The 16,199-nt window shown below is 39.0% G+C and overlaps 1 protein-coding gene across 4 annotated transcripts in view; it reads right to left on the bottom strand.

Annotated features, from left to right (window-relative positions):
- shank3a (SH3 and multiple ankyrin repeat domains 3a) overlaps positions 1-16,199 on the bottom strand; it is a 226,881-nt gene that overhangs the window by 150,719 nt on the left and 59,963 nt on the right. The window lies entirely within an intron of this gene.

Raw genomic sequence — 16,199 nt, 5'->3', positions numbered from 1 at the left:
CATAATGGGTGACACACGAGATCTTGTCAAAAGCATATACGGTGGTATCTCGGAGTTTGAACATAATTCGTTTGTGCGAAGTGTTCAAAGTCCGAATTGTTCAACATCCGAAAAAATGTTCCCTATAGGAAATAACGTAAATACAATTAATCCGTTCCCAAGCTCCGAAAACAGAAAATTCCGATTTTAATTTCTATGGTTTTGTCTATGTCTATTTTTTTACAGTACAGTACAGTATTTAAACAATAAAAAAATACCTTAACTTTTATGTTGTGGTGTGATTTCATCAGTGGATGATAAATGCTATGTTAATGCTAGCTTTAGTTCAGTGCTGAGTTTGTGTATTTTACATTGGGCATATTGTTAGACTACTAAGCGGTCCTTGCGTGCCTTGTTTAACGTCAGGCACGTTGTTGAACAGCTAAGGAGGGGGTCCTCGTGCCAGTATTTACAGAAGTAGTCACGGTAGTTACAACGGCGCGATAATCTCCTTCCTAATTCCACTGTGGTTCGTAACACTGTATGTTTTTCTTTGCTGCCACTGGCACTGTTGTCTTTCTTTGGGCCCATGGCGAAGAAAAAAAAATCAAAATGCACTCGCGAGTATAAAGCACCTAGTATTCACGATGTGACTGGAAACGAGCAGTGCATCGTCTCAAGTACCGCAACGTGAGCATTCGGCTCCGCTCGGCTTCACTCGGCTACCCGTTTTCAAGGTACGTTCGGCTTAGCTTGCTTTGCTTGGGTGTTCAAACTCCGAAAATGAGGTCAAACTCGAAAGCACTTTTTACTCCGATTTTTGGGTTGAAATCCGATTTGTACGAGTTCCGAGACATTCAAACTCCGAGGTTCCACTGTACTTTTGTCCTTCATACACTATAAACCCATTTAAATTTACCAAAACCACCATTTTTGACCCCTTAGTAGTATTAGTAACAATAGAAGTAGCACATTTTAAAGTATTCCTTAGTTATTCTCCAAATAAGAGGTCAGGCGTGCATGCTTCAAGTTTTTTGTCCCTCTCAGTTGGCATTAAATAAAAAAAGTCTAATTTAAAAAAATAATTAAAGGATGCATATTTGTTCAAACAAACAAACCATGTGGCGTAATTTCATCAACACCATGAAATTTTTGTTGTTCCAACACTTTTGTAGAGCACTGTATTCTCTCTACTATGTGGGCACGACTATTACTAAAACTTCAAATCAGGGACCTTCTCTACCTCTTATTCTATTATCTCTTCCAGTAGAACTCAGTGCTGCACGGCATGTTGTGGCACAACTTGGTACTAAACTGAATGCATGCAACTCTATAGGAAAACTTTAAAGTGTGTGTTTTAATTAGACCAAACATGTCAAACGTGTGGAGTGATAAAACTATACAAACTTTTTTTACATAGTAGGTTTTACTGCATATTGGTTATGCTGCTGTTGTTTGATAAATATAGTGTTAATATTATGCTAGCAGCACTCAACTTAGAGTTGCTCCAATGTGTGACGGTATTAAGGTAAAGGGGAGAATGGTTAGGTGGGGGTGTTTGTTCAGATCAATACTGAGCAGGCTGTGACTGTCATGCTTGGCTTTATCTGCTAAAACACGCAAGGTAACATAACATTTTTGTGGGATGTTTTATCCATCAAAGAGGGTCAGTTATTACCTCTACCAAGAATGTTGTTGATTTTAATTGGCATTAATCTGCAAAAATTCTGTAGTCGTATAGAAAATGGAATTGAATGGAAGCATTTTTATCAGAACTGGACATGGCTTCATGAAATAAAATAAGGCTGTTTTACAAGATAGAAGCCTAGAGTGAATTCTTAATTATTAAGACACCAATGGGAAGGGACCAGGACATGAACACTGCGTTGTATAATATGAATACTTTAAGGCTTTGACTATTACTTGTAACATCGCTAGTTGAACAAGTGAGCTTGAAATGGGAGGAAAATGGGCCATAAAACATTTCTGGCAGCTTCCTGAATTATTAAGTGTGATCTTAAGTCAGTTCTGTGCTCCAAAGTATTCGCCCGCACTGTCGTTGTTCACGCTGACCCTGCAGCCTCAGGACGATCGGAGCGTCCGATTGGTTGGAATTTTAAACATGCACGTCAATGGCGGTGTGATGCAATTGCTGCTACACAGCATAATGATATATAGAGATATGCAAACTGTAAATGTAAAAAGACGTTGACGACATAATTGACCGAGTGGAGTAGTGGAGCAGCAGTGGAGACATGTAACAAACAACACAGTTGCACCACACAGCTCGCCATTGTGCGTTTCCAAGTATGAAGCTGACCAATTCAGAGAAACAGGTTGTAGCTGACAAAACTGAAAATTGCCTGTGCAGTGTTGCAATTACACTTTCTGGGTACTGTATTTTCACATAACATCTCAAGCCAAAATAGATTCCCGTCAAGAGTTTCTCACAATTCGAACATCGCTGCCGTTTTGACAATTTGACGATGGATCTAAGTTAGAACGCGCCGTCCTCCAATGTTTGACACTATCAGCCACATTTACACGTCCTTTAGCCATTTAAATTTCAAAACACACACCAACAAGACATAAAGGAGACATTTGAAAAAGCTGATTTTTTACTTGCTTGTATAGACCTGGTCAATGTTTATAAACAATAGGGACTAGGGTATTTCAGTGTGGAAGATTGGGAGTGAATACTAATATTTTATTTCTTCATTGATTTATTTTCAAATTGACTTGACAAAAACTGAATAAATCTTGTGGATGCTGGAGATGACGATAATAAATCAAGTGAATGTCGTAAATAGTTGCACAAAGAAGATTGCAAGACTGCCTATCAATTAGCCAGTCTTTCATTGATCATGTTAATTTTGTCTGAATTTCCGCAAGGTCGACTCAAGGTCCATTCTCTCCTTTCCAAGCACTCTACAACATGTAACGTCTTCTTTTCTACTGAAACTTCTCACATTAGACTAGTATTCAACCCGGCATTCGAAAAGAACATACCAGTAACTATCTGAAACCCTCAAAGTTGTTCAGGACTCAGACGTACAATGTAATTTCTCCAGCTGCCATGTGTCTGCCAAGATTGACTCTCAGTAGTCGTCGTGGTAACGCAACGCTGTACTCGCCTTGGCCCATTCCCACAGTAGGGTGAGGTGGGGTGAGCTACGTTTTATCTGCATGAGACAGAACACGCCAGCTCCTAAAACCGTCTGCTTTGAACAAGGCTCCTCGGAGAGGCTGATACATCTACAATTCTTGATCCTTCGGTATTTTATTTTCATCAAGTTTTAATATGTCTCTTTTAAGTAGTTGAAAAATGATATGAAAAGTAGAGTTTTGCTTTACAGCTGTAGTACACAACTGTGTACTGTAACTTTATATCAGAACTTGTCTCTCAACTTTGGAATGTTTTTGTAGGCCCGCTGATGCTGAATAACTTGTGTGTTAATGTTCAACCAACCTGATAGCGAGTGCAAAATTAATCGATACACCGGTGACTATCAGTGATACTGTTGTCGTTTATTTGGCAAACTGTTCCAGGGACGTCTCTTGTTTTCTTGCTATTGTGGAATATCGACAATAACAAAGTGACATTTAATATTGTCCTATTGTCTCCTTTGCAAAGGAAAATACGATTCGCCCCAAAGAAGCTGATTTTAATGCATCACCAATGCTGCGCACTGAGCTGAATGTAGATGAAAAACAGTGCATGACAGATAGCCCTAATGCATTAGCATATCACTCCAGCAGTGAAGGCGCTAGTCTGCCACAAGGCCAAAATGATTTACTTACCGACCAATTTTTGTATTCTAAATTATTTGTATTCACAGTCTCAATCAAGATTGCTCATGCGTGAGGCAAATATGAAGCATTCAGAAGCAGGAACAAGTCAATCAACACATTGCACATACTGACACAGCCTGTTTAATAAACTGAAATCAGCTGGATGGATCATTTCATCTGACTTGCATCATCACGCACAAGCAGAAACTTTGGTGACGTCGGCACTTGAGACAAAAGTAGAAGCATATCATCTGTTTGAACCACCATCCACTCTCCTTATCTACCATTCAGTTGCAGATATCCACTATGTGAATAATATACATCTGCAAAGGAATTGCAGATAGTTTGAGCTATTTATAATTTAGTATCTCCAGGTCCCGTCTCATAAACCAATTTTCAATAAGTAGAATTTTGGTTAGTCTGAATGGAATTGTAGATAAGGCATCTGAAACTAGAGTTACAGTTATTTATAAATAATGCCTATTTCATTTCAATTCACCAGCAGATAGACGCCTGAAACTTAACTGGACGTAAGTCAAAAAGACGTTGATGACATCCAGGGTCGTTTCTAGCTTCATGGGGGCCCTAGGCAAGATGCTGTTTGGGGCCCCCTAGTTTCCCAAACTACAATGAAGAGATTCCTAACCCTTTAGATGGTCTCCTATGATAGCACATTCTATTAGACTTTATGAACAAAACAGACTACAGTTAGAATTAAACATCTTAAGTTGACAGTCATTTTTACATAAATAAATAAAACAGCTTTTGAGTGTTTAGATAAATATTTAATTTAAATAAAACACAACAAAACAAACTAAATTCTAAAGTGCAACAAGGAAAACTTAAAATAGCTCCTTAGGTTATCAAGCATAAAGACCATGAGTGAATATTCCTATTTTTTTAATTACAGTAATATTACAATAATACAGAATATCAAAAATAATAGTTTTAAAAAATAAAAAAATGTGATGTACAGTGTCTTTTTAAAGTTTGTACCCAATTACAAATTTCTAAGTATTTTCTACAAATATTTACATATTTTACTAGTTAAACTAGGGGCTGGCCAAGGGAAGGATAACATCTATAAATAATAAAATAAATGGCAGAGGCTAGCGAGCTGGCTAGCAAAACAAACAAACTTGCTAAAAATTTAATAAAATGGAATTTCGCCTCCTACTATCCATCACTAACAAGTGCCAACGTTTCTCCTTTGACTGTTTTTTTTTCTTCAGTTTTCTTTTTCTTCATTTTTTTTTGCGCCACTGAGATAACTTATTTTTGTCTGTTTTGTTTAGTACTCTCGCTAAAAGGACCAAGAGACGGGTAGCTGTCAATCATTCTCACACAGTTAGTGACATAGAGGCTCTATGTCACTAACCGTGTGACACAAAAACACAGCCACTGCTTATCATCAGTTTATTTTATTTATATCCTATGTTTATTTTTTTAAGCATAAAAGGCATGTAAAAAAAACAAATATTCGAGACAGATAAAGACAGGACATTTTTATCGTTCTCAGGTAAGACTACATACTTGGGGGCCCCTTGGTGGCTTAGGGGCCCTAGGCAGCCGCCTACTTGGCCTATAGCAAGAAACGTCTATGATGACATCCATCCATCATAAAATTGTTCCATTGGACTTTACACCTTCTCTCAGCTTCACAATTTCTTTTTTGGGTTGCATGTTAGTTAACTCGCTAACTAATGTATATGTAGAAAAAAATTACCCAAATATAGAACAAAAAACTTGCCGTAATGACTCCAAAAAAGCAAGTACCGGACTTAAAATTCTTACATTTTCTGAAAAATTGATGGTACACCTAATAGTGAGGTGCGCCTTTTATGTGCACCGAGTTCCATAACCTGTAAATGTTGTTGTGCGACTTTGGTAAGCGCTCCGCTTGACTGTCTGTGTGGGAGCAGGGCCGACATATTACCTATATGCAGGAAGTCCGGCCCTGGTTGAGAACTGGCAGGCATGAGAACGACTCAATTGAAAGATGATGTAAGTCTATAGGGTTTTCATGCCTGCCAGTCCTCAACCAGGGCCGGGTTTCCTGTATATAAGATACAGGAGGACGACATGGAGCTCATTGCTTTCGCTTTATGGAACTGCTAGACTAGAGCAAGTTCAGCCACAATTTGTGAATGGATTGTGCATGCATGCTTGGGCTAAACGTGTCTGCTTGCACCAATCAAGCTTTCGCAAAAGCCAGCATCATTCCTGAGGAGCCGCACGCTAACGAGATTGACTGTGACAATACTACAATGACAAGAGGGAACCTGAGGTGTTTGATTTGTGGATGAGGATTGATCAAAAGTAACGTGAGTACATTCTTAAATATTTCAAGTACAACCGATCTCACTGTTTACGTTGTTAAATACTTCAATAAAGTATAACCAAACTCAGTTTTGCTCTACTGCCTTTTTAAAAACATACGCTAGCAAGTGAAAGCATGCTACCATATGTCTTGAGCTAGCTTATATGTTTAACCGTGCCTTCACCCAATAGTGCGGTGCACCTCATGTGTGTGTTAAATAGAGAAATAGCACCCATAACTGAGTCTGCGCAATTTAATACGGTGCGCCTTATGGTCGTGAAAATACGGTAACTACTTTTTATACTTTATCGCCAGGCAGTCTTGCCATCTTCTCTGTAGAACTCTTTACGACGTACATTAGCCTTGTCCTCCTTTCATACAGGTTCTTCTGGAATACAGTCGACATTCATCATACTGCAGTTGTGGATTTTTAGTCCTAAATATCTAATTTTATATTGCAGCACATCATTGACCAGGACCAGCCCCGTCTTTTATGCCACATACACTCAAAGACACAACAGATATTACAGTCTACAAGGTGAGGCTGGAGAGCTGAAGTGGACAAAAATAACACCTGCACTTCATAAGCATATTTTGTATTGGTATCCTAAATAAAGATTTAAAATATATATAAATAAAATAAATACTCTGTCACTACTTTGTGGATTTTTCGGCGATCACAGAAGGTTCTCGAACATAATCTCTGCGACAAATGAGGGAATCTTGTTCTGTAATTTAGATTTTTAAGATATAAAAGACAACCCATCATTGGAAGGATGAATGGATGGATAATTGGATACAATTATTGGCCCATGTTGTAGATCACAGGTACTGGTAAAATCTGGTCAAATTTAAACTTGATCTAAATAAAAATGAGACCCGTCACCCGTGTTCTGTGTACACAATAATCAATAATCTTTCTATAATCAATTGTGGATGCAGATCCACCGTATTATTCGCTCCTCCTGGGAAATTAAGCAATTGGAGAGTGGAATAACAAGGTTATCTTCCATGCCTCAGTAAGCAACAAGCGCCTCACCTCCCGTTAGCTCGGATCACTCAGCGCACCTCCGTCTCACCCCATCTTTTGCACGCCAGCACAGCTAAAACAAAGTGAATAATTTAGAGGCATACAAAGCTGCGCGAGCACGGATCCAGTTCAATGTATGCCAGAGAGTCAGAGTCGCAACCTCTGATGTTCAGGTGGAGGGGAAAGGCTTCGCACGGAGGGAAGTGTCAGTCCCTCACGAGTAACCTACCACAGAGCTTGAAACGCTGGAGTAATTGTGATAATGCGCAACCGTGTGCTTCATGCTCCTCCACACCTTGTAACGCAAATGTCACGGCTATTCGCCAACCCTCAATCCTTCAGGGACACATTTTTCTCTTCGCACACTCCCACTTTTTTGTGCTATATCCTTTCCCACTGAGAGCTAATTTTGTAATTGATTAGACAGACGGAGAGGCATTTAACATCAAGGGACAATGTGGATATAGCGCGGCTTATTTTGTTTATTGTAAATTGCCGGTTTATGGCTCCCCAGATGTGCTCAGCTTGAAATATCGTTCAATGGTGCTCGCTTGATGAAGGCGCAGACCATTTGAGTAGAATGTGTTGAATATTAATACTTGTACTCGTTACCAAGTTGTCCACAGGGGTGCGACATAATAAAGCAATGGGCAGTCTATGAATGTCACCGTTAAACTGTATAGCCAACTAATCAAGATTTTAAATGTCATCACTATAAAGTAAGGCTCCAATGTAATACTTTGTTAAAGTCCCTATGAAAATAAATCTGTCTTTTAAATTTGACACAGTGTTTAGAAGAACATTGTTAAGAATCTTGACACATTTGAATGGTTAAAATAAAACATGGCTTCAAAATCCTGAAAAATAAAGTCGTCTACTCTAAAACACTGAGTGTGTGTCTATTGAGTGCAGTAAAGCTGAAATATCAAAGCTTGCTTGTCTAGAAACTTTCTTACGCCTACAAACCTCTATATGGTTGAGCCGTAAAAATATACCTACTTCAAGCCTCTGTGGCTAAAATATATCCTACTGAATCGTCACGATAAGAGGCCCTTGCCACCACCTAGCTTGCAAGCTAGCTGGGTAACACAGCTTTTCTCATCCAGTGTCGGTACCAGATGTGATCGGGCTGCTAGATTATATTGGGGTCGCTTACAGATGACGTCACGCGACAGGATTGGCTGGAAATTGTCAGTTTGCAATCGTTCAATAAAGTTATATGGGAAAAAAAATTGACAGTTGACGTCAAAACATTGGAAGGAAAATATTAAAGATGCCATTTCAACAACAAAATGTATGGACTAAAATTTAAAACATTTAAATAAACATAATAATATAAAAGAAAGATTCTTTAAGATTGAAGAAATAATAAAAATAGATTGAAGCGCCTTCGCCCTTGTCGGTGACGTCAGTACAAGCGCTAGCAAAATGCGCAATTCAGATGTGTTCACTCTGGTTTTGTTTCTATATTAGCTGTTCACAAATCCCAATACATCACAAAAACAAAACACAAAACACAAAAACAGTCTTAATGATAATAGGTACACATTAACAATCTAAACTGATCATATTTGTCACATCTCAGGCAATTAATTTGTGTATTCATAATTTATTCAATCTATTTTCTTAGGTTTATTTGCATTTTTACTATTTAATTCTATACATTTTGTCATTTAAATTACATCTTTAATATTTTCTTTCCAATGTTTGACATCAAGTTCGTCAACTGGATCATTTCCAGCCAATCCTGTAGCGTGACGTGTTCGTCAGACAACCCCCGATACGATCTGGCAGCCCGATCACATCTGGTACCGACACCGACAGACGGCAGGCTTGTCTGCGGTATCAATTCCTGACTTTGGAATTGAAATAACACCGAGCTGTTCTATAAATAGTGGCATCAATGCATTTTCAGTGTAATCATAGCTAGCTACTACATGCTGTAGTTGTAGTAACAATTACTGTAGGCATATAATAATTAGTAATTGACTCACTGATTGCGCCGGATAACCACTGATGCGAATCACTGTACTATACAGTATGAGTTATACAGACTAATACCCTAGTTGGCAATGTTAGCTTTACTACGCCACAAAGTTTAGAGACTATGTTGACTTCTTTTTTTTGTTATACTTAATTTATTTTTTTATTTGCTTGAGCAACAGAGCAACATGAGTGCAATGAATGAAATGAGTCATCTTAATTGTTTTAAGCTGACTTCTATTTCCAGATGTGCAGTTTCACTAAGTGAGGGCGAAACACTTAAGTGGAAAAAGCCAGCTCCATTAGGATTTTAAGAAATTTGTCGGCCATTACGAACAAAGTACTGGCAGACACTTAATGGAAAGCAATGAATGGCAAAAAATTGCCATTTCTTGGTAAGCTTCTCCGGCCAATGTCAAGTTAATTTTTGGCCATTTATATTTTATGTTAGCATCACGTAAACATTTAACTTTACTGCTTATATTACTGTGAAGCCAGCTATTTCCATTTCTGGCTCTCTGGTTATCATAACACTTGTTTGTGGTTTCCCCCACCAAAATGAAAAAAATAAAGTAAAACATTTTTTTAAAAAAACACTTGCGTAATTCACCCTTCAGATGCTCACAAGCTGAAATCCCACAAGATCTTCCACTATAAGTTTTTAAAGTGTTATTTGATTGTGTTGCTTTACTGCCATTTTGTGTATTCAATCCACTCCAGGATTGTGCGTGCACCACCGAGCACGAACATGTTTCTCATCCAGCTGGAAAACAGCGCAATTAGACCTGAAAATCCGCTGCCTTGTATATAAATGCATGCATACACTTAAGACTCACACACATACTCACACAAACATACATAATTGGCGCAAATATTGTCCACATACTGCCCTCCATAAACCTCGCCTTTCCCATCCGTAAACCGGGGGCCACATGTGGCACACACCGCATATGGAAAATTAGCCACGCGCTGAAAGCTTTTGAAATCAATACTCCACAGTAACTGAAGCGCCGCACCAAATCCACATTTTCTATCCGATCCACATTCTCTGACACAGCATGTGGCTCACGCACACACGACTGGCATATGTGAAGCTACGGGGACGGTAAATGGCAAGCGAAAAGAAAGAGTCAAACACATACACCCAAGTGGAAGAAATTAATTTGTGGTTCATGAATAAACTGTAAATCCATTCCTACTGTGTGCAGATGTACAGTACTGTCTTTTGATCTATTGAGTGACAGCTGGCTCTTTGATGCAGCATGAGAATTAATAATCAATGGGTCTCTTGGGAGAGAAGTTAATAAACCTGCCAGCCAATTAATGCAGGGTACACACATACCAAATGCCAGGGTGAATTTACATAATAAGGCATACGCAGCATGCGTTACTGCGATTGGCCAGAAGGGTTTAAAATCTCTACCTTTAAGCAAATTCAAACCATCTATTCAATGTGCCGTTTATAACGCACACCCCTATATGTGTGTTTCATAAGTGTGATGTTTTGTTCCCCCTACTGCTGTGCACCACTTTTGCTGTTCATGCACCTGTAAGTCTGCATCAAAATTCAAACCTAGAACCTTAGAACTGTGAGGCAAACATTCCACTGTGCTGCTCATAAACAGTCCTTGACCTCCCCATGAAGAGGATGAAGTCAGCAGTTGGAGGTTGCCTTGCACCCCCAATTGTGCATCTATGTGTGAGACCCCAAACTCCACCACAAGTTGTAACGTGTAGTCAGGGGGGAGCTATTAAAATTGTTTTAAGATCATAATGTCTCATTCAATTAATAGTTTTCAACAATAAGTCAGATTGGTTGGCCCACACTGTTGTCATATTTATGAATGAAATACACGCACACACACATCCGCGGAGTGCCAAATCTGTCTTCCTGTGCCACGATTCTTGTGCCACTAGTTAGACCTGGTTTTACCAAGTCCAAATTACGAGGCGTAGCGCATTTACCAAATTCACAAACGCACTAAACTACATTTGTCCCGGCACGAAAATGAAGATGTACCCTTTTTTAGCCCAAGCACAGTCTACTTTCTGCTATCAAATTGGCAGGTGTGCCGCGGGCTCCGCAGCTGTGTCCACTGGCACACCCAGCCAGGTGCGACAAGGTCCCAAAAACAGTAGACTGGCTCCGACACCAAAACGAAGATGCATTACTTTTTTTTCCCTGGTCATTCACGACAGTTGAGAGTGGCCACACTACAACTGACCAGACCACTGGCACCAATGGCACGTTCCCACGGCAGAGGTCGAGGACCGCAGGACACAAGTGTGGGTCCGCGGGGTCGACTAGTGCAAACACATGGCTTGCGCTCCCACGGGCAGAAAAGAGAGGTCAGAAGCACCGGTCAGAAAATCACATTATTGGTCAATGTCTAGGACTCAAATCATGGAGCCACAAAAAAATTTGACACGCCAGACTTGGCAGATTGCCGTTGATTATGTCACACTACACGAAGGAAGAACGCAACTCCAAAAATCGTCCACTTATCAGTGACCATTTGCCGGGTCCAAATCGGGCTACAATCTGAGCTCAGCATTTCAAAAACAAAAGAGCACATTCTGTATTCTGCAATTATTTCCCTATGCTCAAGCAAGAATGAAAAAAAAGTACTGATATTAAATAGGATATTAAATAGATAGTCAATGATATCATTGTAACTTTTGAGGATATGTGTTTTAAAATGAAGACAATAAACACAACCCACTTTCCGTACCTTAGCTATTGACCAAGGTTATTTTAGTTAACGAAAACTAACAAAATAACTAAAACTAAAATTCATTAATGAAATAAATGTAAAAAAAAATGTCCTTTGTCCTTTGTTTTAGTCTTTGGAAATTTATTTGATTGATTTTAAATGTGTATATTTATTATATATTATAATTGTTTATATTTAATTTTGATATTATCCGAAATAAGGACGTTTGAAAGTGTGTTTGTCACACAGAAGTCATCTCGCAGCAGCCAATAGAAAAGCACCTTCAGATGGCGTCGCTCCCAGGCGACAATTTTGCGTGCTTGACTTTTGGCTCCAATGGCTCGGCTCGACTGCTTTTTCATGTAACTCAGCCGAAATGCAACGCTAGGTAAGAAATGCGTAATTTTTTTTCATTTTACCATGGTGTTTATTAAATATTGCACACAAGTAATACACTTTTTTTTTAAACAAAAACGAATACTGAAACTACCTAAAACCAAACTAAAACCAAGCATTTTAAAAAACGAATAAAAACTAACAGTCGCCCTGAAAACTAATTAAAATAATTAAAACTAAATTTAAAAAACAAAACACACAATGAAATAAAAAATAACTCAAATGAAAATTCCAAAACTATAATAACCCTGCTCTTGACGCAGCATTTTAACTCCACAGTCTCCACTTCGCTGCAGCAGCCTTCATTTCCATTCCAGCTATACTGGTTTTAATTGTTGTTTTTTGTTAACGCGTCTTGCTCTGATTCCATAAGTGGTCTTCCTCATCTGTCAGATAATAGAAGCTGATTCAACAAGAGGACCCGCACAATCTCCTGACAAATCCCTCTCGGGGCTCTCAGAGCCACAGAAGTGATGAGAAATTAATTGGATGAAAAGATAAATCATCATAAAATCTCTGATCAAATTATGGCTGAAGATGCAGCTGATCAATCACAATGAGAACAAGAACACACCAGACACTGGTGGACGCCAAACTTGTAACAGAGGAGGATTTTGGACATCTATTTCTATTCATTACATCTGGCTCCAATTACAAGTTTTGGCGCTATGATCTGCAAACCTCCCCGCGTGTAAATATTTTACACTGTTTGCTTTGTTGCGGCCTTAAAACAGCACACAGTGTTCTGTCCTTATGTTAGCATCTGTGCAAAACTGAGGAAAATAATTACCGTAGTTTGCAGCAGGGGGATTACCGCCCTAATAAGAAGAACGGTAACAATAAAAGGACTTTTGTCACTAATTAGCACAGCATACGGAGTAGACGAAGGTACGCTAGTCATTATCACATCAAGATCAGCTCTGCTGATCTCTCTCGAATGGTGACATAAGCGTCTGCTAAGTCATCAACTCCTGGCATTTTAGGACTATTGATCGGTCATTTGTGCAAGGAGAACACAATACAGAGGGACATTGGAATATGATGCAGGCCAGGTATTTTGATACCCGGCTGGGCCTTCGGTGGGGATTTACCGGACTTAATCCTTCGCTTAATACTACCACTTTCACCACCCAATCACAGAAACCATCAATACCATAAGAAAATGCAATATAACACCATGTGAATGTGCAATACACATCATCTGGAGAAGTTCAGAATCAATATTTTATAATATGTGACATGACAAAAACTTTTTAAAAAAATATATAAAATATAATACATTCAGATGTATTAATGTGTGCAGATTACTACAGACCAGGGCTTGGCAATTAACCTTGGAGAACCCAAGAATCATTTTCTTCTTTGGAAAATTATGAATTATACATTAAATGACGGCTATAAGTTCACTGAACACCAAAATATATGTTTTTTCAATTTTAACCCTTGTTTTATGAACTAGCTCAGAGTTGCTAATTTATTAAAAAATATATATATAACATACTCCTAGGCATTCTGCAACATGATATGAAATAGATTAACAAAAAAAACACAATTTTACCATCTGATGGTTTGCTGAGAAGATGGTTTTGTTTGGATTGATTTCCAGCTCAACAGAACAGCATGTTGCCAGCCATCTTGTCACCACCACTCTGGCTCATGTAAGTGCAATATTCATCCACTAGATGGACCCATGCAGGGGTCAGAAGTGGCACTCTGGACTTTTGAAGTTAAATTTGTAAAAATAAAAAAAAAAGGTCTTTGTTATTTGAGTAGCAGAATTTATAGGGGCCAAATTTGACCCCGTGGGTTCTCCAGGGTTTTAAACAAATTAATTTGATTATTCGCCATTTTAAAAATCAAATCATTGAAAATTTGCTAAATTGTGAAATCATTGTCTTCTGTTAATACATTTAGAAATTGTGTTTTAGATTGAGATTTGGATCACACAGAATTACTGTGTTTAACTTTGCATCTAAATAAAGTGAGAGAAATGTCCTTTTCTAGGACAAACTCTCCTTGGACTGACATCAATAGCAAGCCCGTGCCGGTTTAGCTAGTAAAATTTTTTTTTTAAAAATTGCAACAGCTGGGGACACCTGAGAAGGCCGGGATGTTTTCAGTGGTTCTATTTCAAAACACCGGCAGGATAATTGTTGCCGCCATTTGCAGCAGCGTGCTTGTCAAGGGCCCAGATGTGGGCTGATGTAACCCAAAGACACTCACTACACCATCTAGCCTCAGAGACGTAATTGCGTATATATTTAAAAATATTCATGTTTATATCTTTGTATTGATGAAGGGTGTCCAAACTATGGTTCGGGCGCCTCTCGCCCAAAATCAGCAGCTGCTCACCCACAACCCTCATGATGATAGGCGCTGGTGGTACTGGACAAATTAATTAAGTAGGTGAAGACTTAATGAAAGATAGCAGTTGCACAAAATCCTGATAAATCTGGACCCTTGCACCCATATAATTGCTGTCGGGATCAGGAAACAACCAATCACGGCTCACCTGTTTTCTGCATTTGGTCATGTGACGTTCGCAAGCCCTTCGGCACTGTGATCTCATGTTCATTGTTTATTCTGTCAAATACAGCTCACATCTCAAAAAAAGTCAGGTCACTTGTATTTCAAGGCACCACTGGAGTCCAACCACAATTAAAATATATATAAGTATATTTTATGTGGTCTTTCAGCATAAAAATTTTCCATTTACAATTTCTAATGTCATAAAGTACAAAAGTATGTTTAAGTTTCTTTTTTTTATTATAAAAAATTATAAAAAAAATTCATTTGTTATCATATACAATATAATGTGTTTTTTTTGTGGGGGGGGGGGTTGTAATGGGTAGGTGTCCCAATACTCCTGTACAGTCTATCCTGTGAACAAATAATTTTTATACCACTGCTGGTGCAATGATAAGATAAGCACCGTTACACAGGCTACAACATTCACACATTTGTCAATAAATGCAGATTTCACACAAGTTCTCTTTCTCTACATCACACACGCACACACACATCACACATGCACACGCACACGCACACACACACACACACACACGTTGATGTATTGGCTATTACACCAAAGTGGACATACTGGCATATAAAGCCCAAAGCAGTGGATGCTTTATGATATTTTGGGAAATGTTCTCCCTTAAAAATAACTTTATTATCAAATGTGCCTCGGAGAGCCAACAGTGACGTGGACTAAGAAGCCGCGCGACAAGATGAGACAGGGAGGGGGGCTGCAGTGCACTATACTGTCACATTTCATGGGCTCTGACATTATAAAGGAAACGCCATTTGCGCCAATGGAGCAGAAACATAGTTACACAGGGACACAAAGCCTTTATAAATGTACTTTTCGATTACGCATCTGCGACTGCCGCTGTCACCGTGCCTTATTGTTGTCCATTCTTTATTGTCACTTCTCTGCAAATGTAACCACCCCAGTTGAAAGATAACAAGGCCTCCAACTACAATGCCTGTATTAACGCCGGGAGAAGAGATAAACGAGCCTTCACACCCGCTATTCATGGAGGATTGTCAAAATGATCGGCAAACTTTGACACAAAGCTCTGCCTACATTAGATGTTATTGGCTTTGCAATTTAGCATTGAGGATACACTAGTTGGGGCTCATTGCGTAAATGCCCTAGTAGGAGTTGCCGGTTTCAAAGCAAAATTGTTCACTTCCTGTTTAATATCAGGCATGGGTCCTTGAAACTTTTTCATGGATCCTGCTATGATATACATGGACACGTTGAAACCGTCTTCAGTTCTTGCTTTGGGGCATTTTCCCTTCAGTTTTGTCTGCAGCAAGTCAAATGCATGCTCAATCGGATTCAGGTCAAGTAATTGACATGGCCATTGCGTAATATCCCAGGATCTTTTGTCAATGCATATACCAGGTGGATCATCTAAACAATTGGTTCTCGATCCTGTCAATCAATCTCCCGTAACGACGTCGTGCGTGCTCGTTC

This window comes from Vanacampus margaritifer, chromosome 6 (assembly GCF_051991255.1).
Source record: "Vanacampus margaritifer isolate UIUO_Vmar chromosome 6, RoL_Vmar_1.0, whole genome shotgun sequence".
Classification (NCBI taxonomy): Eukaryota; Metazoa; Chordata; class Actinopteri; order Syngnathiformes; family Syngnathidae; genus Vanacampus; species Vanacampus margaritifer.
This window is presented reverse-complemented; position numbering and strand designations above follow the sequence as displayed.